At 48.5% G+C, this 21,637-nt stretch overlaps 1 long non-coding RNA gene across 3 annotated transcripts in view; it reads right to left on the bottom strand.

The window, feature by feature from the left end:
• Positions 1 to 7,732: 7,732 nt before the first annotated feature.
• LOC110349782 (uncharacterized) overlaps positions 7,733 to 21,637 on the bottom strand; it is a 37,678-nt gene continuing 23,773 nt past the window's right edge. For 2 of the 3 annotated variants that reach the window (XR_015439300.1, XR_015439298.1), the window contains 2 exons: positions 16,368 to 20,147; positions 7,733 to 15,670 (listed from right to left, as the gene is read on the bottom strand). This is a non-coding gene — a long non-coding RNA (uncharacterized LOC110349782). The remainder of the gene's footprint in view (positions 15,671 to 16,367; positions 20,148 to 21,637) is intronic. The other variant, XR_015439299.1, reaches the window with a different exon arrangement.

The raw sequence follows: 21,637 nt of genomic DNA on the forward strand, positions 1-21,637 counted from the left end.
ACTGCTTCCACCTCCTTTCCAACTCTGCCCTTACCACATGCCAGTGACCAAACAAACGGAGCCAGTTTATCTCTGCTTACTCATCCCCTGGGTTAACAAGCCTGTAAACTCATTAAGTGGACAAAAACAAGCTACAGGGCTGGGGATTTAGCTCAGTGGCTCCTCTGTCTGCCTCGAAAGTGCAAGGTCCCAAGTTCGATCCTGGTACCAAAAATAAAAAAAACAAGCTATAGTCTCCAAATGAATCACAAACCACATCAATCAAGGGTTTCCAACAAGGACATCCAGGGGTGTAGGGTTGGCCTCAGCGTGGGCCAAGGGCTCTTGGTCAGAAACGCGCAAAACGGGCTCCTTCTCCCTGTGGAGCAGGACCAGGCTCCAAGAGGTCCCAGAGTTCACAAGTCCAGGAAGTGAGGTCTAAAATTCCCCAGGAGCATGGGACACAGGGAAAGGAAGGTTTTCCAAAGCAGTCCCCAGTCTTGGGCTTCCAAAGAACTAAGATGGCACAATATTCCCAAAGTGGTTCCAGGAATAAATGCAGAAATATAGAATGTGAATCACGAAGAAGAGAAGTACGGACACCAACCAAGGAGGGCAAGGACTAGTAAAGGGCAACTATGAAATGACTGGGCGATTCAACAATAAAATGCATGGTGGTGCATGTCTGTCATCCCAGCTACTGAGGAGGCACAGGCCAGAGGATCAAAAGTTCAAGGCCAGCCTGGGCAACTTAGCGACTCAACAAGACCATGAGTCAAAGTAAAACTTTAAAAAGGGCTAGGGATGTCTTTGTCATTGCCAGGCTTAATCCCCAGTTGTACATCAAAACAATGAAACCAAGAACAAAGGCTAGTTTAGAACTTAAAATGTTCTGTGCAATTCATTCAGTCACTCATACCCCTGTCAATTCTGTAAAAACTTCAAGTTCCACATCTACTGGGGATATGGAGACCAAGACAAACGGCTGGTTTGTGTATTTTAAAGCCATGGCTTCTACTTACCGCAAAGCACTTTTCATTGACTGATGAGAATCATCGTTCAACAGGACTTTGAGAAAACTGTCCCAGGTCCTCTTTCGCTGAATAAGAAACCTGAGCTCATTGCAAGATGCTCCCCTCTGACATTCATGCTTTGAAGGCCTCGCCCAGAGCTGGCTGAGTGTCAGCTGCATCAGGCTTGCTGAGTTCAGCATTTCCTTTGTCTCTTGGACCAGACTTCAGGTTCTGACAAGTGCATGAATTTTCCCTAAATTTTCATGAAACACAAAAGGAAATTTTGTGCCATGTAACTTCATTGAGGGGCATGGTTTCATGCTTGTGGCCTGTGTCCTCCATTTATATTCCTCTACTGAGTTGTGCTGGACAAAGGATGGGAACACCTCCCCGTGGCAAGAGGAGGTGGGGACAACAGTGAGGATGCCCTGGGGCTCCGCTCGGGGACCTGGGTGCCCACACCTGCCCTGCTCCAACTGGCTCATGGTGACCCATTTCCACTACTGTAAAAGGTAGAGAGGGAGAAGGACAGGAAGAGGGGCGAGGCATGAGAAGGAAGGAAGGAGGAAAGGGGGGAGGAGCGAAAAAGAGAAGGGCAGGCGGGATAGTCAGCTGTCACTGTAACAAACACCCAAGATACTGGGTTATTTTGGCTCACAGTTTTGGATGCTTTGGGCTATGATTGGCTGACTCCACTGCTCTGGGCCTATAATGAAGTGTCACATGATGGCCAAGAGCGTGTGGTGGACCAAGCTGTTCACCCCAAGGTGGCCAGGAAGCAAAGGAGGGGACTGGCGCCCTACAGTCCCCGTAGTGAGTTCTACCCCACTCACAACAGCTAGGTCTTGCCTTTTAAAGGTTCTGCCACCCCCCAGTAGCACCAGCCACTGGGGGCCAGGCCTTTCCACGTGACCCTTTTGAGAACACTTACCCAAACCAAGGCGTCAGGCAGAGCTTGGTCTAAGCCAGAGTTTCTCAAACTTGTCCCCATCAGTCTCGGGATTGATGATTCTTTGTGGTAGAACCTGTCCTGTGCATTGTAGGGCTCTGGGTAACATCTGCAGCCTCTACTGTAGGTGGACCTCCTCCAGTTATGACAATTAAAAGTCCCAGCAGACAAGCCACATGTCTCCTGGGCATGAGAGACTGTACAGAACTGCACTGTCCAATCCAGAACCCGTGGGTGGCCACTGAGCATGTGGCTGTCCCATTGAACTGTTCTCTAAGTACACAATGTGCCCTGCATGTCAAACATTTAAAAGAAAAAGAATCAAAAAGCAAGTGAACTACCTCATGGATATTTTATATGTCTTACACTTTATATAATTACATGTTGCAATGATACTCATTTTAATATATTAGGTAAAATGGAATATTACAAGAATTCATTTCACCTCTTTCTTTGTTTTGCTTTTTATCATGTGGCTACTAAAAAAATTGAAATAATGCATGTGGCACCCACTGTGGTGACCTTAGGTTTCCATTGGCCAGCAAGGAACTGGTGGCAGGGTAAGGGCCTCCCTGGTCAGATAACTCACATTCCCTGCAAGAGCAAAGAAACTGTTTTTCTAACCCTCTATGCTGACAGCTGAAGCATAACAGAGTGAGGACCCAGAATCCTGTCAGAATATTTTCAAAGCTCTCCTTGGAGAGCATTTGAGACTCTTTCTCCCCTTTGATAAACTAAGCAAAACTGTATGTCAGCATTTAGAGGCAACGCCCTGCCCATCCCACAAAGGAAGCAGCCCCAACCGTCAACATCCTGCTCTGGCGCTGATGGATACCACAGCCCCAGCAGCCCACGAGGGAGCCTGGGGAAGCCAGCCTCGGCACACTGTTTCCTCCCTACCTCTGGAACCAGGAGCGCTGGGCCCCAGTCACTCTGGGTGCATCACAACTGCTCTGCGCTTTTTACAAACGTGACCTGCATGTCCACAACAGTCCTGACAACTGCACACAAAGATCTCTGTTTTATATGCAGCCCCCAGGGGTTTTGCCTCAGAAACTCATGGTGTAAGTTGTCCCAAATGCCACTGGCGCCCTCAGAAATGCAACTCAGCCCTTTTTGCCATTATCACGTCTCACCTCAGCCCCTGCAGTGTTTGCAAAGTCCCAGAGTCATAAGCAAAGGAGAACATTCACGCATTCACGGTGGCCTCTGGTTTTCTGGCCTGCTGATCCGATCATCTCTGATATGCAGCTACCTTAAGGAGGTCCGAATGCCACTCACAGAAGCCACCAAGTAAACATTCTCTTCTGAGGTCTGGCCACCTTCTGGGATTCCTGGGCTCCCTTTAGAATGCCCAACTATTATCGTTTGGATAAGTATCCCCAGCTTGGTCCCCAACCTGTGGCACATGGAGGGGGCACAGAACCTTTAGGAGGTAGGGCCCAGTGGGAAGAATTTAGATCACTGTGGGCACACATTGAATGGGGTATCGGGACCCTGGCGCCTTCCTGTCTCTCTTTTGCTTCCCAGTCACTGAAAGGTCAGCAGCTTCCTCCACCACAAACTCCCTGCCATGATGTGCTCACTCATTACAGCCCCGAAGGCAATAGGGCCAAATAACCATGAACTGAACTCCTAAATCCGTGACCCAGATGAAACTTTCCCCTCAGATTATGACAACAGACAGCTGTTAGATTCAGCAACTACCCACTCTCTCCTCACCGCAGGAAAGGAATCTCAACCTCTGCTGGGCAGCACACTGCCCTCACCGGAAACCAAACCAAACCAAAGTACCAGCCTCATCTGCCTCCCCCAAACACACACCCTATCCTTGGGAGGAATACATCACGGTCTCCCAAGTGACTTTAAGCTTTTAAAACAAAATCCACAAGAGCAGGTTTGGATTTGGGCGAAGTCTGCTTCCAGTCCTGCACCAGAAACCTCCCAGTGACAGGGGCAGCTCCCAGGCATGGATACATAAAAAAGACAGCAGACAAAATATAATTGAAGATCTTTATAGATTATAGTGTTGCCACCAATGGGCCAACAGGCTCGGTGGTGTAGTGTGCTCAGAATCACATTTCTGGTAAGAATCAGAGGAGAGACTCCAGTGCAGGACTCCAGTCTCCCCCTAAATAAATCATGCATTGCTCTCCCTATTCCATACTCTGTCCCAAGACTCCAGAGAGCATGGAGAGGGATCTGCCTTCTCTGCAACCTCACAGGCTGGTGGCATCCAGAGAGACAGTGAGGCAACCAGGCCTTCCTTTCTGTTCCTAGACACTCCTTCCACTGGTCAGCACCTGCAACAGCCCAAGTTAGGGACGCTTCCCACTCCCCTGAGCAGAGCTGTGACTCCCTGGAACACTTCCGCAAGACCTGTGAGAACTGGAGGTTAACTCATGCCTAAACTAGGTCATCTGACTTACACAATGTGTTTCTTTCTCAGCAACCTGCAGACATGGTATTTTGTTTTGTTTTTTAAAAGTATTCAGTATTATCCATAGGGGCTTAAGGGTTCCCTGACTGACTGATTCTAACCGCATTTGAGATTTTTCATTTGAGTGATTGTGGATGTAGGGGTTCACTAGGAATGCCAGTTTAGAGGAGGTGTGGAAACTCAGGGTTATCATCAGGTAGAGTTCTTATCAGCAATATAACTGAATGGCTGATCAAAGTGCTCTTGTGAAATTATAGGAGTCTTAAAACTGGAAAAGATGCCATAGATCAGGCCCAACTCTGAGTCTGTGCGGTGATCTTTGCTTAGATACCTGTCACTACAGTGTGAACCTCAGACACTGTCACGACAGTGTGAACCTCAGACACTGTCACGACAGTGTGAAGTTCACTAAGCACAGAAGCAGGATAGTGGTCGACAGCCCCCACCCTGGGCCAATGTCAACAAAGCTTCTCAGCAAAGGTTTCTGTTGAGCTGTAAGGAAGAATGCACTACTCTACTCAATAATCTTACAAAATGCTGCTCATCTAAGGATCTACCCTATTAAAACATATAACTCAGTAAGAAAGATTATGAAACACACGAAAATTCCAGTGAATTGTAATGTCTTACAACTCTAGATGCATGTTAAAATTTTCATTAAAGGGATGGGAGAGTAGCTCAGTGGTAGAGAGCTTGCTTAGCATGTGTGAAGCCCCGGGAACTGTCTCCAGAACCACACACACCACACACATCTCACACACACACACACACACACACACACACACACACACACACGGGCGCACTTATACAAAAATTGAATTTCATAAAGTCAAGTTGAAAGAAAGTTGAGTTGAAGGGAAGTTGAAAGCAAAAAAGTCAGACACAATAATACATACTGAATGATTCCATGAATATAAAGCTTAAAAATAAGCAAAACTAGTTTTGAAAAACCAGCATGGCAGTTTTTCAAAAACTTAAAAACAAAACTGTCACATGATCTAGCAATTCATTCCATTCCCAGATATACATGCAACAGGAATCAGGGTTACTAACAGATACTTACACACCCTTGTTCATCACAGCAGCATTATTCACAATAACCAAAGACAGAAGCTACTTGAGGTTTATCAGTACATGAATAGATGGACAAACTGTGGTCCATTTTCATCCCTGGAAGGGAAGAAACTTGAGGCCATTATGCTAGATGGTATAAGCCAGTGACAGAAGGATAAATACAGTATGATTCTGCTTCTCTGAAGTCCTTAGAGCAGCCAAACTTACGGAGACAGAAAGTAGAGTGATCGCCGAGGGCTGGGAGCTGGGGGAATGGGAGATAGCATTTAACCAGTACAGGGTGGGTTTTGGAAGATTAAAAAGTGCTTGGAGATGGGAGGTGGTAATGGTCACACAATTATCCAAATGTACTTATGCCACTAAACTGCACACTTAAAATTAGGTAAAATGGTAAATTATATGTTGTGCATATGATACCACAATCAAAGGTGTAGCTCAGTAGTAGAGCAGTTGCCTAACATGTGCCAGGCCCTGGGCGCGATTCTCAGCACTGCAAAAAAACATATCTTTTTTTAAAGGGAGGGAACTATAGGCAAACTGAACTACGCTGAGGGATGAGGACCGATGTTGGAGGCGGGCCAGGAGGTGGGCTCCTTCCTGGGTTTTGTTTCTTACTTACATGCTGCTTGCCTGAGTGTTTTCAATTTGCAAACCTTTATCAAACTATACATTTTGGATTGGGCATTTTTCTGGAATGCAGGTTATACTTTAAAAGTTTGAAAAATTATGTGAACAAAATGCAAAACCTAATATACAAAAAAAGGTTGAAAATGCTGAAAGATAATCTTAAGTCTACAACAATAGACAACGAACTTATGTCCGCCTTTGCCTCTAATAGTTTCTGGAGCTCCCAGGTTGATAAATCCACTTTAATTTTTGTTTTCACAGCCATTATTGCACATGGGCAAGAACAACCACTTCCCTAAAAGTCAAAAATTTTTTTGAGCACAAAGACCCGAGTTTGATCCCCAATACCAAAAAAAAAATTTTTTTTTGAACCTTTCTCCTGGAAGTCCCTTCCCCCAGGGCTGCTTTGCCCAGCCCAGGCTTGCTGTGGCAGTTTGTGGAGTACGTGGAGGTGCCAGGGTGCAGCCTGGTAGGGATCAGGTAAATCACAGGTGCACGCTTACCTGAGCCAGCCAGCAGCTTATTCATTAATCGGGTACTGACTGCCTGTTGCTCCAGTTCCCCTCTCAGCCTGACAGACTGGTGGCTTTGGAAGGGTTCCCGGTTGGGGCCCACACCTGTCTCCCCTTTTCTGCTGATAGCCAACACTTCTCTCTGCAGGTTTTTGCTCCCTAAGCCTGGTGCTGTCAGAGTCTATTCCTGGTTGGATTCCCCATGCAGGCTGGTGTCTTGGGGTTTTCTTCCATTTCCCCCAACTGCTTTTCATGTGACCCAGCTTGTGAGCTGAGCTGGTTTCTCCACCAGAGGTCCCAGGGCTCCTTGCTCTCTGCTTCCTCATCTTTCTTCCAAAAATGTTCTTTCTACTTTGATCCCAAATTCCTCTCCTCACCTGACCAACAAGCCCCAAACCATGGCCCCAGGTTCCATCCCCCCACACACACACACACACACACACACGAGCACACGCACACAATTATATTTTCTAAAAGCCCCATTGACTTCTTATATTCTACTGAGACCTGAATCCATGCCATCTAGTGCTTACATCCTCATTTCACTGGAGAAGAAACTGAGGCTCACAGAAGTAGTAACTTGCCCTTGAGCCGATACAAGTGGCAGAGTCAAGATGCAAGACTCACCTGCATGGAGTGAGCTACCTCTCGGACATTCTTGTGAACATTCTGTGGGGTGAAGTTTGCCTGCTGAGTGACACTTTCCCCCAGAGGGTGTCATAGCATCTGGTCTTCTGGCTTCCTCTAATCACAGCTGGGAGAACCTTAGCATGTCATCATGAAATGTGAGGGATATAACGAACGGTTAGGGCTGGGAATGTGGGTCAGAGATGGAGCACTGGCCTAGCACGTGCAAGGCTCTGGGTTCAACTCCAGCAATGTAAAAAATAATAGTAAAAATAAAGAAATCTCTAGACTCCTTCTAGTTACAACTTTTCATTTTAAACATCACATATAAGCCCAAGGCCCTCTTTTATTTATTTACCTAAATAAAACCAGGGAGCAGATGTGTGCAGCTCGGCACGCCCCAGCTTTGGGGAACATTTGTGTTTCCAGGGCTGGAACTGCTTTGTGTGAAATGCCAGGGTGGAGAAGAGGGGCTTCAGGCAGAATGAACCGGAAGAACATGTCCTAAAAAGACATCAGGCCATCTTTCAGACAGCGGGTGAGGGGCAGTCATAAAACACCCAAACATTAAGGTAGAAAGCATATGTATTATTTCAGACCCAGCTCTGTCCCCTTGAGAAAGCCAGGACTGAGAGCCTGCTTTCCCCTGGGCCCGTCATACAGCTCAGGAGCAGGACCAGGAACCTACTAAGCGTGGCTTGCCATACACAAGAGCTCCTATTACCGTTTGTCACAGGGTCCCTCAATGTTGTTCGAGTTGATCTCGCACTCACTGCAATCCTGCCTCAGCCTCCTGAGAGCTGGGACTGCAGGTGTGCACCACAACCCCTGGCTCCTATTTCTTTATCTTTTTTTCCTTTTTACTTTAGAAAGCTGCTCCCCTTATACTACTCTGAGGCCAAATAACCACCTTCACATAACCAAAGACAATTTCAGGCCAAATCCGTCAAAAAAGAAAATACGTTTGTTAAATTTTCTTTTCACAATTTGTTTGGAATAATCAGAAAAGAGAAGAGAAAAAAATCACTTCATCCTTCAAAGATGAGTGGGGCAAGGGGTAAAAGAAAGACTCATTTCCCAATGACATGCTTTTGCAACTGAACATCCAAATAACACTAAAAAATAGGGGGGTCTTCTTTTCCATTTCTACAAGCGAAAAAAGGGGGGAAAACCCTGCAGTGCAAACGATGCTTGTTCAAATTCCCATCCAACCTTCCCCACTTCCGGTGGGCTGGCCCTGGGGAGGCGTGCTCTTCCCTGGGGAATCGCCTCCCTGACCTCTGTGGCCCTGGAGCCTGCACCTAGGAGAAGCTGAAGCTCCACTGCGCGCTGCTGCTCTGAGTCTTCTCCTCAGAAGCCTCGCTAACTGCTGGGCTGTTTTCTGCCCAGCCCTGGAGCAGAGCTGGGCTTGTGGGAGGAACCCGCTGCCTCTTCCGCGTCTTCCCTCACTTCTGGACGCTAGCTTCCCAGTGCCCAAACAGAAGCGCGTCCCGGCCCGGGCCTGGGCCCACACCTCTGGACTTCGCTCCTTGATGAAGTCCTAGGTTCCCCTCTAAACAGAACTGGACCGTGTCCAGCTGCTGTCTGCAGGTTCCTCAAACATTCACCCGGCAGATGTTTTTGCAAGGGGTTCGTGTTTGGCTTTCGAGTTGGTTCTCCGGGCTCCAAGGGGAAGTCCGAGGGTGGATCCCAGAGTTCGCGCCACCCCCACAGTCCTCTGTCCCCGGCGGGCAGGAAAAGGAAGCCCTTTGTGTCCAAGTGCTGACAGCCCAGCCTCTGCAGAAGAAGGGACGGCCCTGCCTTCCAAAGCTGCGAGGAGCCCAGAAACTCCTGTCGGAGCTTTGGGAGGGTGTGCGCTCCCAGGCAGCCTCACCGGAACTGCCTGGCTTTGGGCATCTTTTCTCTACCAGAAAAGCGGCTGCTTCTGTGAGCAGCCGTAGGGGAAGGAAACCTGGCCCCCGCAGACCCTCCCTGCAGGAAGGCCTGGAGTCTGCGCCCTGCGCGCGTGGCACCGGCGAGGAGGCGCCGTTAGAGGGCAGCACGCGCCCTTCTCACGGCCCGCCGGCCCCGGCCGCCCCTCGATTACAGGCTGTCGCTAACTGCCAAAGCTCGGGGCTCCCGCGTCAGGAGAAAAACAAGTTGGAGAGACCCAGGGAGGTGGAGGCGAGGCACCCCTCCGGTGGAAACGCTGCTCTCGGGAAGCCCAGGCTCGCAGCCCCCGCCTCCTCTCCCCGGAACCCGCACCTGGGCCAGGACCCGGGGGGTGCGCGGGGCTGGGAGCCCACGCGCCACGCCCCGGGCCACCGAGCTGCGGGCCTCGAGGAAAGCGGGGACAAGGCGCGCGCTGGTGCTGTCCGCGGCCGGGGCACTCGGGCTTCACAGGGAAGGACGAAACCCGATCCCAGCAATCGGGACAGATCGGCGGCGCCCACCTTTGAGGTGACCCAGTTCTGAGACCAGCGCTTGGCTCAGGACGCTCGTGTAGGTAAGAAAGAGGCTTCCTTCCCCGCCCGGGCAGCTCCACGCTCTCTCCCGGCCCCTGGGGCAGCGGGGATTGGCCTCTGCCGGTCCTAGGAGCCGGGCATCTCTGTGATGTACCAGGGCTTCCACCCAAAGGAGAGGGCTCGGGGCGTGGACCGCGGCCCGGGGCTCTGGATGGGCCCGCCTCGGGTGGGTGGGCCACCCAGGTCTGTGCGCTTCTCTCGAGCTCCTCGACAGCCCTGATGCACCGCACCTTCTGATTGGAAGACCTTAGCATGACAAGCTCTGGCCCCCACCCCCACCCCCGCGAGGCCCCGCAGATGAAAATGTCAGGCTGAAGGCGACAGGTGACCAAACCCCAGCACTGGGGTCTCACCGCACACTCCCAAGCTCAGGTTTGGAGCTGGATGGGGTTCCATGTCTTTCTCCCTGCCCGCAAGGCTCGTTTTATACCCTCTGCTCTTTTGATGAGGCCCGCCTGGGCCCCAGGATAGGGCAGAGGAAGCTCGGACTTCCTTAGTCCCTGAACAACACTGGCCTTCAGCTGTGGCCACAGCTGACCTTTCTTTAGGAGGTCGTTGTTGTTTGTTGAGCATCAGTCACAAATATTGCATCTGCAACGCCCCTCCCCAGGGCACTCCAGGCCCGAGTGCCCCAACTCTGTGCCCTCCCTCCTGACCACGGGAGTCTTCCTCCCTCCACCTTCAATTCAGTGGTTTCAGCTGAAAAGGAATTATGAAGTATTATAATTGGGGTCAAGCTAATTACAGACATGGCACTCCCAGTCTAGGACAGAGGGGCTCATAGATGGGGAACATCGCCTTTTGGGGGTGGCTCTAATTTCCACCTGCCTTGGGCTAGTTGTGCAGACCAAACTTCCCAAGGACAGCAGTTGAAAAGCTGGAGCAAATATAAATGGATTCCAAATTTTTCCATTTAATTGTTAAATACTGAGAAGTGATATTGGCCGCTGGTACAGGAACTCGTGAAGGACTGAATCATCCCAACCATCTTGCCATTGGAAACTGACTTACTGGCCTGTGATTCAAAAATCAAGTTGACACAGTTTACACAAAATTCTCCTTAAAATTGTAAATAAAACCATTAAGTGGGACAAAAATTATGCTGTCTAAATATGTGTACGATTTGGGGGTAGACTAATTCCTCCTCCTGGAGAGAAGACGGCTCTGTTCTCCTCTGGGCCTCCTCTTTCCTGCCTCATTGTGTGCTTCCACTGCAGAGACCAGACATCCCCTGCCCCACCCCGGGCCAGAGCAGAAGCTGCCCAACTCCCCTCCAACCCTCATTGTCCATGTTAAACACGCACTGCAGTCTCTTGACCTGTTAGGTTTTTAGTCCCATTCACACAAGAGGATTAATTCTTCACTGCTGCTGTTTTGGACACATTTTCCACATCCCTGAGCCCATTTCCTCACCTCTAAGATGATAGCAATAGCAGAGTACCTACTTCCTGGTGTTATTGTGGGCATTAAATAAGGACAATGCAGACAAGATATTGACTACCTTGTCCCCAGCCGCTAGTAAGTGCCTGGTTAGGGTTAGTTATTGCCATTGATTGCTATTAGTATTGACCTGAAGAGGTTATGACAGGCATCTGGTTCAACCACATATCCAACGCTGGAATACTACCAAGCATTCGAACTCTTCCAACAAGAGGGACAGTGATTTCCCATGAAGCAGCCCGGTCCATCTTGGGCCAGCTTTTCCTGCAGCAAAGTGCATCCTGGTGCTGAAAATGAAGTCCAGCTCCAGGAACTCGGTCCTCTTCCTTGGAGCCAGGGTTCTGACTTCCTCAAAATTTGAATAGAATCATCACATCCTTTTTCGCAGCTCCCTGGCCATCTTTCCACCTGTCCTGGTTGCTCTTGACAAGTGACGAATGTGGATGGTGGCTGTTTCCCTGTTGGGTGTGGTGCCTGATCAGCCCGGCTCATTCCGGACCTGTTTCTCTAGTGAGCCCAGCCTCAAACGAGCTGGGGCAGGGGGTGTCAGAGCAGCTAGTGGCTCCTTCTTACCCTCCTTTTAGCTAAAACCCTTTTGAGTCTCACTCTTAGCTCCAGGGGCCCATCCTGGATTTGTGCAAATCATTTTTTCCACCCAAGTGAAGAAAGTTTTCCTTATTAAATGTATTTATTTCCTTATTAAACATACATATTTCCTTATTAAACTCAGCCCCTTTCCTTGTCTTCCAAGATGGTTTTAGATCTTATTTCTAGCACACTAAATGTGTGCTAGTGTCTCAACATTGAGTAACCAACAGATTGGGTAAAGGGTGACCTTTATGACCTCATGTGGGTGACATGTTGATGAAGGTGTCAGAACAGACATGACCGGGGAACCCTCCCTCCCGGGGGCCCAGCTCTGATAATCAGACCCCTCCCGTCAGCTTCCTCCCCAGGCTGCCTCACCCCCCTGCCCACTGCATCTGAAGAATTATTGCCTGGTCTAGGCCTTGGCAGTCAGTGGCCAGGAGGAAGTGGAAGCCTCTGGGGAAGGAGGAGGAAGTACCCTTGGGGGCGGGGACTAGAACAGAGAGGGAAGAGGGACAAAAAAAAAAAAAAAAAAAGAGCAAAACAGGGACAACAGGAAGGAAAAAACAAAACAAATACTTTAATAAGTTAAAAAGAGAGGAAGGAAAAAAATGTTAGAGGAAGTAGATCTGGATTGTGGTAAGAATTTTTTAAATGGATGGCAGGAAAAGGTATACCAAGGATGGCAAGATGAAAACCAGTCAGGACAAGACACCATGGCATCAGGGCCTAGGGCGGGACCGTCAGACTGAGAAGCCCTGGGCCACTGCTGTGCCCAGAAGTGCTCAGTTCTCGGGTTGCGTGCGTGTCACCAGACCAAGTGACAGTGACCTCACTCAGACAGAGGGAAGAGCTTCCCAACCCAGACAAATTTTGATTCTAAAAATGTTCACTCACAGAAGGATGTTTTCACTTCCTGAAAACCCATAGGCCTAGGAAATATATACACCAGGGTTTGCTGACTACACCTGCCTTCCCAGGGCCAGCTGGATCTAAAATAAGCCTTGAAAACAAACCACGATCCTACTACATTTTGAAGCTCCAGGCTTTAACTCAGCAGAAGGCTATCATTTCTTCTCGTCAAAGCTCTCTTAATATTTGGGGAATGCAGCCTTTGGACAGATGTTCAGGGAATGGACAGAAGGCTCCTAGAAGCACAGCTCTGGGAGTTCTGTGAACCGGCTGCTGTGCTGGAATGTGTGCCCTAAAAGTCTATGTGTTTGGAGGTATTTGGAGATAGTCAGGATTAGAGAAGGTCATGAAGGTGGGACCCAGCAGCATTGATACCTTTATCATTAGAGGAAGACAGACCCCAGCTAGCGAGCATGCTCTGCCCCACCAGGCAAGGCCCGCAGCCATGCTATGACGCAGCAGGAAGGGTCTCGCAAATGTTAGCACTCTGATATTGTACTTCTCAGCCTCCAAAGTGGTGAGCTACATCCACCTCTAGTCTTTATCAATCACCTAGCCTGTGTATTCACTATAGCAAGCAAAACTCCTCCAAGACAGATATCATCCCTGTTAGTTAGGAGGAAGCTGTAGTCAAGCCCTACATCCCTGAAAGTGAAATTCAGTCCACATCTCTGGACCTCTTACTGTGTAACATTTTTTAAAAAGCACTTACAGTAGGGGCCAGGGATTTAGCTCAGTGGTTCCGTCGTCTGCCTCGCAAGCGCAAGGTCCCAAGTTCAAACCCCAGTACCAAAAGAAAGTACTTACAGTATGGTCCATTTTAGTTGACTTTTTTTATTTTAGCAAATACCTTGACTGATACAAAAAGGCACATCATCATAAAGGGTCACAAGGGACAAATTGGGAAACCTAGAACTTCCAAAGAGGATGGAAACTAGAAGAACAAGAATGAACATGAAATTGACTTCAAGAACAACATTGGATGCTAGAAGAAAATAATCAGTGCCTTCTAAGTTTTAAAAGAATTGAGTTAAGGAGCCGGGGGTGCAGCTAGCTCAGTGGTGAACCACTTGCCTAGCACACACAGGGCCCTGGGTTCAAGCCCTAGCACTGCCAAATAGATACATAAATAAATAACCTTAAATTCTACCCTCAACCAAACTATTGATCAAGAATGAAGGCAGATAAAAGAATTTTCAGACATGCAAGGACTATGAAAATGCATCTTCCATGCACCTTTTCCTAGGAACTAATAGTTGATGGGTTTCAGGAAAAGAAAGAAAAGGAAGGATATAGCATCTGGGAACCAGAGTGGAGTCAACAAGGTGGGAAAGATGATGGCCACTATGTGGCAGGGCTGAGAATAACCAGGACAGTCACGAGGTGGAAGGATGCAGGGAAATGACTAGACTTGCCAGAGTAGGTGGTAGAGCAAATCTCGTGACAAAGTGAAAACCAGAAGAAAAATTGAGCCTCTACTTGAGAGGCTGAAGCAGGAGGCTGGGCAGCATGGCAAGACTCCACCTCTTAAAAAAAAAAAAAAAAAAGAATTGGAGATGAAGCCCAGTGGTAGAGCACTTGCCTAGCATGTGCAAGCCCATGGGTTCAGTCCCAGTACTGGAGAAAAAAATAAAGAACAAAATAAAAACAGTAGATCAGTGAAACTGAGTGGAGAGCCAAGAAATAGACCCACACCATTATAATCAGCTAGTCCTTGACAAAGAGAAGAGGCTTACTTTTATTCTCAGACAGGTTATCACTGTGTTGCCCAGGCTAGCCTTGAACTTGTGATCCTCCTGCTCAGCTTCCCAAGTAGCTGGCATTATAGGCATTGGCCACCATGCCCAGCAAGGGTAGTCTTTCAACAAACAGTGCTGGAACAACTAGACATCCACATGCAAAGAAACCAGTCTAGACATTGAACTTACACCCTTCACAAAAACTAACTCAAAATGGGTCATAGACTTCAGTGTGAAATATAAACTATAGCACACTGAAAAGGTAACTTCGGAACGCATCTAGATCAGTGGTGGCAAACGTGTTATTGTGTTTTTCGTTTAAGGCAAAAGATGTTGATATAGAGTTGGTTTTTCTAAACTAAAATCTCAGGTTTAATTGCAGTGTTGGCACTTTATGATAAATAAGTGGGTTTTGGTTGTAGTTTGGCACTAGGTCTCTAAAAGTTTTGCCATCACTAATCTAGATGATCTTGGGTATAGTGATGACTTTTAGACATGACACCAAAGCCACTATCAATGAAAGAAGTAATTGATAAGGTGACATCATTAAAATTAAGACTTTCTCTGCAAAAGATCCTGCAACAAGAATGAGAAAACAAGCTATAGATTGGGAGAAAATATGCAAAAGACACATCTGATAAAGGACAGTTACCCAAAAGATACAAAGAAATCTTTAAATTCAAGAATAAGAAAACAAAAAAGCCAATTAAAAATGGGCAAAAACCAGAACAAACACCTCACCCAAGAAGATATACAATGACATACGTGCATATGAGAAGATGCTGGGCATCATTTGTCATTAGGGAATTGCAAATTAAAAGAAGATACCACTGTCCATCTGCTAGAAGGACTCAAATGCAAAACCCTGACAACATCAAATGCGGGGAAGACGTGGGGCCACGGGAACTCCCACTCATTGTTGGTGGGAAGTCAAAATAATATGGATCCTGGCCGGGGATTTAGCTCAGTGGTTTCACCACCTGCTGTGCAAGCGCAAGGGCCCAAGTTCGATCCCCGGTAACAAAAAAAAAAATAATAATAATATGGACCGTTTTATAGACAGTGTGGCAGATTCTTACAAAGTAAACAGTTTTTTACCATATGACCCAGCAGTCATTCCCCTTGGTATTTACTCAAATGGGTTAAAAATTTATGGCCACACAAAACCTTGTACACACATATTTATAGAAGCTTTATCCAGGGCCAGGGATTTAGCTCAGTGGTACTCACACCTGCCTTGCAAGCACAAGGTCCCAAGTTTGATTCCTGGTACAAAAAAAAAAAAAAGAAATTAGAGGCTTTATCCATAATTGCCAAACTTTTGAGCTCTGAAGTTGTCTTTTGGTAGATGGATGGATACATAAGCTGTGGTACGTCCAGATCGTTGGAATATTACTCGGTGTGAAAAAGATGTGGGCGTCAAGCTCATGCAGGGACCTTAAATGCATGTGGCTAAGTCAAAGAAGACAATGCGTAAGGTCTGTATCCTGTGTGATTCCACCGACACGACATTCTGGGAAGGTAAAGCCCTGGGGACAGGAAAAGATCAGTGGCTGTCAGGGCTCACGGGAAGGAGGAATGAACAGGTGGGGCAGTGAAACCTGTTCCATTTGATATTGATACTGTAATGGTGGATACGTGGTCACAACCCATACAATGTGCAACACGGAGAGGGAATGCTAATGTGAACTCTGGACTTCAGGAGACAGTGAAGTGCCAGTGTAGGCTCCTTGGTTGTAGCAAACAGACCCCTTTGGTTTGGTGAGAAGACTGGGGTCCATAGGAACACTGTGGTTTCTGTTCCATTTGGCTATGGCCCCGAAAGAGTCCTAAAAATAAAACCTACTAGGGAACACAGCACTCTGGCAGTCCGGTCTATCACCAGAGCTCTGCTCCTCCCCTTCCCAGCGCCAGCCACCACTGCCCACATTCTCTCCTGGCTCTTCCTCAGTGTGTGACTTACCGCAGACACTTCTCTCAGGATAAAAACAGGAAGCAAATACGTATGTTCTTCCGTAAGGCACCTGGGAGTGGGTGGAAGAAGAAGAAAATGGATTGCTGTGGCCCATGCTGCTCCCTTTGCTCCCTTTGACTGATTGTCTCACCTGTCTTGACCTTTGTGTCCTCCCCTAATTCCCACACACCCTCTTCCTTCCGCCATCATGACCAGACCACCTACAGCAGGGCATCAGGAGCACCACTGGGGCAGCCAGGTGTGCGGGGATCGGCAGTCCTCTCCCAGCCCCTGCTCAGTCCTCACAGGAGCTCTGCCTCAGGGGCCTCCATCAAGTCCCGTCACACCTCCGTGGTCCCACTCAGCAGGCGGCCTTGCCTCTGACTACGCAGGGAAAGCAGAGCTGGACGGGGGGAGCCTGAGCTCCCTGACTCACGTCCACCTTGCCCTTGCCTCTTGTCCCCTGTGCTTTGTGCTGCCCCTCTCTGCCCTCCTCCTTTCTCTCTTCCATCTTTTCTCATCCACCTCTCCATGTGTCCCCTTCATTGCATCACCAAGATTCTCTCCATGAAAACCACAACTATGATAAAGACAACAAAAACACTGTTATCCCCTTCTCGATAGAAGTATGTTCCAAGACCCTCAGTGGAAGCCAGAAACTGTAGTATTAAATCCTACATACGCTATATTTCTATACACACACACTTGTGATAAGGTTTCATTTATTAATTAGGTGCAGGAAGAGATTAACGACTAATAATAAAATAGAACTATTATAACAATATATTATAATAAAGATGCTAGTATCACCACTCTTGCACTTTGGAGCTATTGTTAAAAGCAAAATAAAGGTTATTTAACATAAGCACTATAATATTTCAACAATCAATTTGATAATCAGGCTATCTACTAAGTGACTACAAAGCGGGTAGCATATACAGTGTGGATACGCTGGACAAGGGGATCATTTGTATCCCAGGTGGGATGACATGAAACTGCATGAGATTTCATCATGCCGTGCAGAAGGATATACAGCTTAAAACTGGTGAATTGCTTACTTCTGGAATTTTCCATTTAATATTTTTGGACCACAGTTGAACACTGGTAACTTAAACACCAAGAAGCAAAACCTTGAATAAGAAGGAACTATGGTGTCTCCCAGCAATAGCAGAGTTGCCCCAAACAGCTTCAGGGACAGGGCTGTGACACTTTTATTGGGCCTGGGAGAGGTGAGCTTGAGCTGTGAAGGTGTGGACTGAGTAGTTGATTTTGAAAAGTGAATGGCTCTCTCAGTCTGTTACTCTCTCTGCCTTTTTCTGGCACTCATAGCCTTCTTCCACATGTGTGTTCTCTTTGAAATAAATCCCATTAAACCCCCACCCAAACCTCCAAGCAAAGCTGAGTGCACAAAACCAAGCAGATCAGATCCCAACCTCAACACTGCGCCTGTCTTCTGGCCCCTGCCCTGAATCTGTTTGCCAGATTCTCTCTGCATAGCTTCACCCAGTGTTTTTGTGGCTCATTTTCTAACTTCCTGATGCAACATTTCTCCACTGACCAACTGTTGTTAAAGCCACCAGGTGCTGCTGACTTGCATTCTCATCTGGTGTCTCTGCAGTGGGCTGACTCACCATTCTTCCTTCCAGAACTGGACTGAACTTCTCCCCCAGCCTCCATGATGCCATTCCCTGCTTTCCCACCCACACCTACTTCCCACCCAACAATCTTCCCCTGTCACCCTTCAGGAGTTGGCTTCCTGCTAGCCGCCTTGACCTGTGGGTGCTGCCCCTGGGGCCTCTCCCTGGTTCTCAGTCTTACTCCACATCCTTGCTCTGGGTGATCTAAGGGTCCACCCCTTTCATACACTGCACACATCCATTGTCACCCCAGTTCTCAGTACCAAGGCTCCCAAGTGGGACAGCATCACATACCCAGTCTAGGGAGTGATTCAGATATCACCAAAAGCCAAGCAAATACCCTGCCCTACACTGTGGGCTCCATTTGTTTCTTTCAGAGACTTCTAAGAGCTTCAAGGATTCCTCAGGGGATGGAGGCTCACAGGTGTAGAGAAACAGGGTCCATCCCAGGATTAAATAAGTAGGGCCAGGGCTGCACACTAGAGCACAATAATTCCCACCACGATGCTCAGCTGTCCCGGAGCATCTGAGCCGGCTTCAGTCACACAAGTGCAGTGTTTAGCTCTACAATATGAGCTCACATCTGTTTTCAGACTTACTTGGAGGAGGGAGGAGGCTGTTGAGCCATTTCATATGAAGAACCCACTGAACTGAACATTTGCTACTATTTAAATTGGAACAAATACAAAACATGGTTGCTGTGTAAAATGGAAATTGCATGAAATACAATAATCATGGACAGAATGGGAGACCAGGACCTGTGTTCTTGTCAACAGGCATCGCAGACGAGTGTGATCCTGACCAATCCCACAGTGATCAGTGATGCTCCGGCCATCAGCTGGTCAGACACCTAGGAGCCCAGGGCAAAGTCAGCTGTCAGGACTTAGCCATTAGGACAGACTAGAAACCAGTGCCACACTTCATGCAACATGGATGAAACAAAAAGCCAATTGCTGATATTAAGTGACTAAAAACCAAATAATAAGGTTATACCCACTGTAAAAATGTCAACAAGCTGAGAGAATGTTAGGAGAGTGGAAAATCTGAGCCAGATGATGCATGAAGAAAGAAATGGAGAACTGGAGAGGAGTCCTGCTGGGCTGGGTCAAGATGGTGAGGAGCTCTGTTGCCATGGTGCCATGTTTAACAGCAGAAGTGGCACCTCTGGGCTCAGCTACGCAGACCCACCAATGACAGCTGGCATCCTTGGCAAAGCAAGAAGCAACAGCCACGTGAGCACATGCAGCCACAACCTCAGATCCTCTGGCTCTAGTCGGGTGGCCACACAGAGGCAGAAGGTGGCTGTAGCAGCAATGTCAACAGCAGGAGCAGCCAGGGCAAGCAACTCTGTTCCTATTGATTTATCCATGCCATAATTCCTTGTTAAACATCTTCTGTGACTTGATTCACAAATGTACACCCCAGCCCTGACCCCAGTCCTGACCTATCTCTAAACCCATATATCCAATTATCTGAAACATCCACCGGGATGTCAATAGGGTTTCTAACTTAAATCGTCCAAAACAAACTCTTTCTCTTTTCAGGAAACTGGATCCTTGTCTCAGCTGCCCTCGCTGCTCACACGGGAGTCCCAGTGTTCTTCCACTGCCTTTGGCCCCGACCTCTGAGCTTGTGCACCCTTCTCTGCTTCCTGGCATCCATCTCGTCTAAGCCACCATCTTGAGCTTGGAAGTCTGTCATGGCCTCTGAAGTTGTCTCCTCTCTAACATTCTCACCCATAGCTGCATAATCTGTTCTTTCCATGGCCAGCAAAATAACTCGGGGTGTGTGTGTGTGTGTGTGTGTGTGTGCGTGTGTATGCCTGTGGTACTGGGGACTGAACGCAGGGCCTTCTCACTGAGCCTCATTCCGGCTCTTTGTATTTTTTACTTTGAAACAGGGTCTCATTAAGTACCACCCCTTTGCTATTTTTTATTTTGAAACAGGCTGGGCTTGAACTTTTGATCCCCCTGCCTCCGCTTCCCAGAGTGCTGGGCTTGTAGATGAATGCCTCAACATGCCCAACTCAAAATAAGCTTTGGAAATCGGCAGTCTGATGGCTCCCAGCGGCACCAGGATAAGTTCCGGCCTCTGTGGGCTCCTGAAGTCTGTCTGGTCCTAGCTGTCTTCTCATCCTCCTTCCGGCTTGAGCCTGCAGAGAAAACAGCATATGTAGGTCCATTCCCAAGGAGCGCTCTTGCATCTGACAATGCTTTGCAAACAGAAATCAAGTTCTTTCCAGCTAAAATGTAAGAGTTTGGCTTATCTCCTACGAAGCCCAATGTCAGAGCCAAACTTGTAAAATCACTTGCCCACTTTAAAGTTCTTGAAAAGCAATCTTCACTCCCGCCAGACTCCCTGCCCACACGTTCCCGCCCGGCCCCTCCGGCTCAGGCTCACTGGCTCGGCAGGGCCGCCTCCTCGCGTCCACACGCAGCTGGGCCTGCCCCTTCGGAAGCGTGGATTTACGGTGCGAGGTTACCCGGCGCGTAATCTGGGCCTCGGAAATCAAGGGCTGTGACATTTTTACGGCCTCCTCCCTCCGTCCCTGCTTGGATATGGAGCAAGTGGAGGGAAGCACATCTGGTTTCACTTTTTTTATTCACTGCCATGGCTCCCATCTGACAAAGCCTGCGAGCTTGCCAAAGTTCTGGTCCTTGGCTCAATGAATGAGCAGGGAGGAGGTCTTGAGTTTCTGTCTCCTTGCGGTGTGAGGAAGCCACTGGGAGTGAAAAGGTCTCTACTGTCTTTTGATAGAGAGCATTTTCTTGTGGCCAGGACTGGGGGGTCACCTCAGGGTCTCTCCTTCAAGGCAGGCTGAGGCTGCCGGGCTCGTCTGCAAAGGATGCTGGGACTTGTAGTCTCTGAGCAAGATGGTCGACTAGAGCCGAGGACAGGACCCCTGGACTTCTCACCACACATCCCAGTAGTCTGCACAGCACTCACGACAGTCAGGAGCATCATGGCGGCTCTGGGTCCCATAAGGAAAGTGCGTGTGAACACTTCCGTCCCTGCTTGACTCCAGCCAAGGACAAAAAGGGCCCATCGCGTGTCTGTCCCAGTCTGGCGTGCTTCACAACGAGGGGTTTTCTTTTCATCTGAGCAAGAACGCCACACTGGAGCCAGTTCAGAAAACCGAGTCCCTCCTCGGCTGTCCCCCCAGTACCCGGCAGGGACGACGGGACAGTAAGAGACAGGGTGCTCGGCACAGTGGCACCTGCAGTGGCCAGAGCCTTGCTCTCGCTGTCCCTCATCCCTGCCTCCCCAAGCTCTGCTCAGACCCAGGAGGGGACAGTAACCCTTCACCATCTGCTCCCCAGACTGTGCAGTGGCTTCGAAGTGCCCAGAAAGAAAGGGGGCAAAACAAAGTTCACGCAGCATTGCACGGTAGTCATGGGGACAGCCGGGCAGTCAGATCTGCTCACACTCAGGCCTCCAAGCAGCCTTCCCGCAGGGACCTAAGACCCAGACTCTAAGCCTTTCCATCTCAAAACACCTCAGAAGGCCTCACAGCCAATTCAATAAGCTCTACCAGCCGGGTATAGTGGTGCATGCCTGTAATCCCAGCACCCAGGAGGCTGAGGCAGGAGGATAAGACAGTGGAAGTCCTATCCGGGCAATTTAGTGAGACTCTATCTCAAA

Source organism: Heterocephalus glaber, unplaced genomic scaffold (assembly GCF_053883595.1).
Source record: "Heterocephalus glaber isolate CG9 unplaced genomic scaffold, H.glaber_assembly_v1.0 deba00001472, whole genome shotgun sequence".
NCBI classification, from domain to species: domain Eukaryota; kingdom Metazoa; phylum Chordata; class Mammalia; order Rodentia; family Bathyergidae; genus Heterocephalus; species Heterocephalus glaber.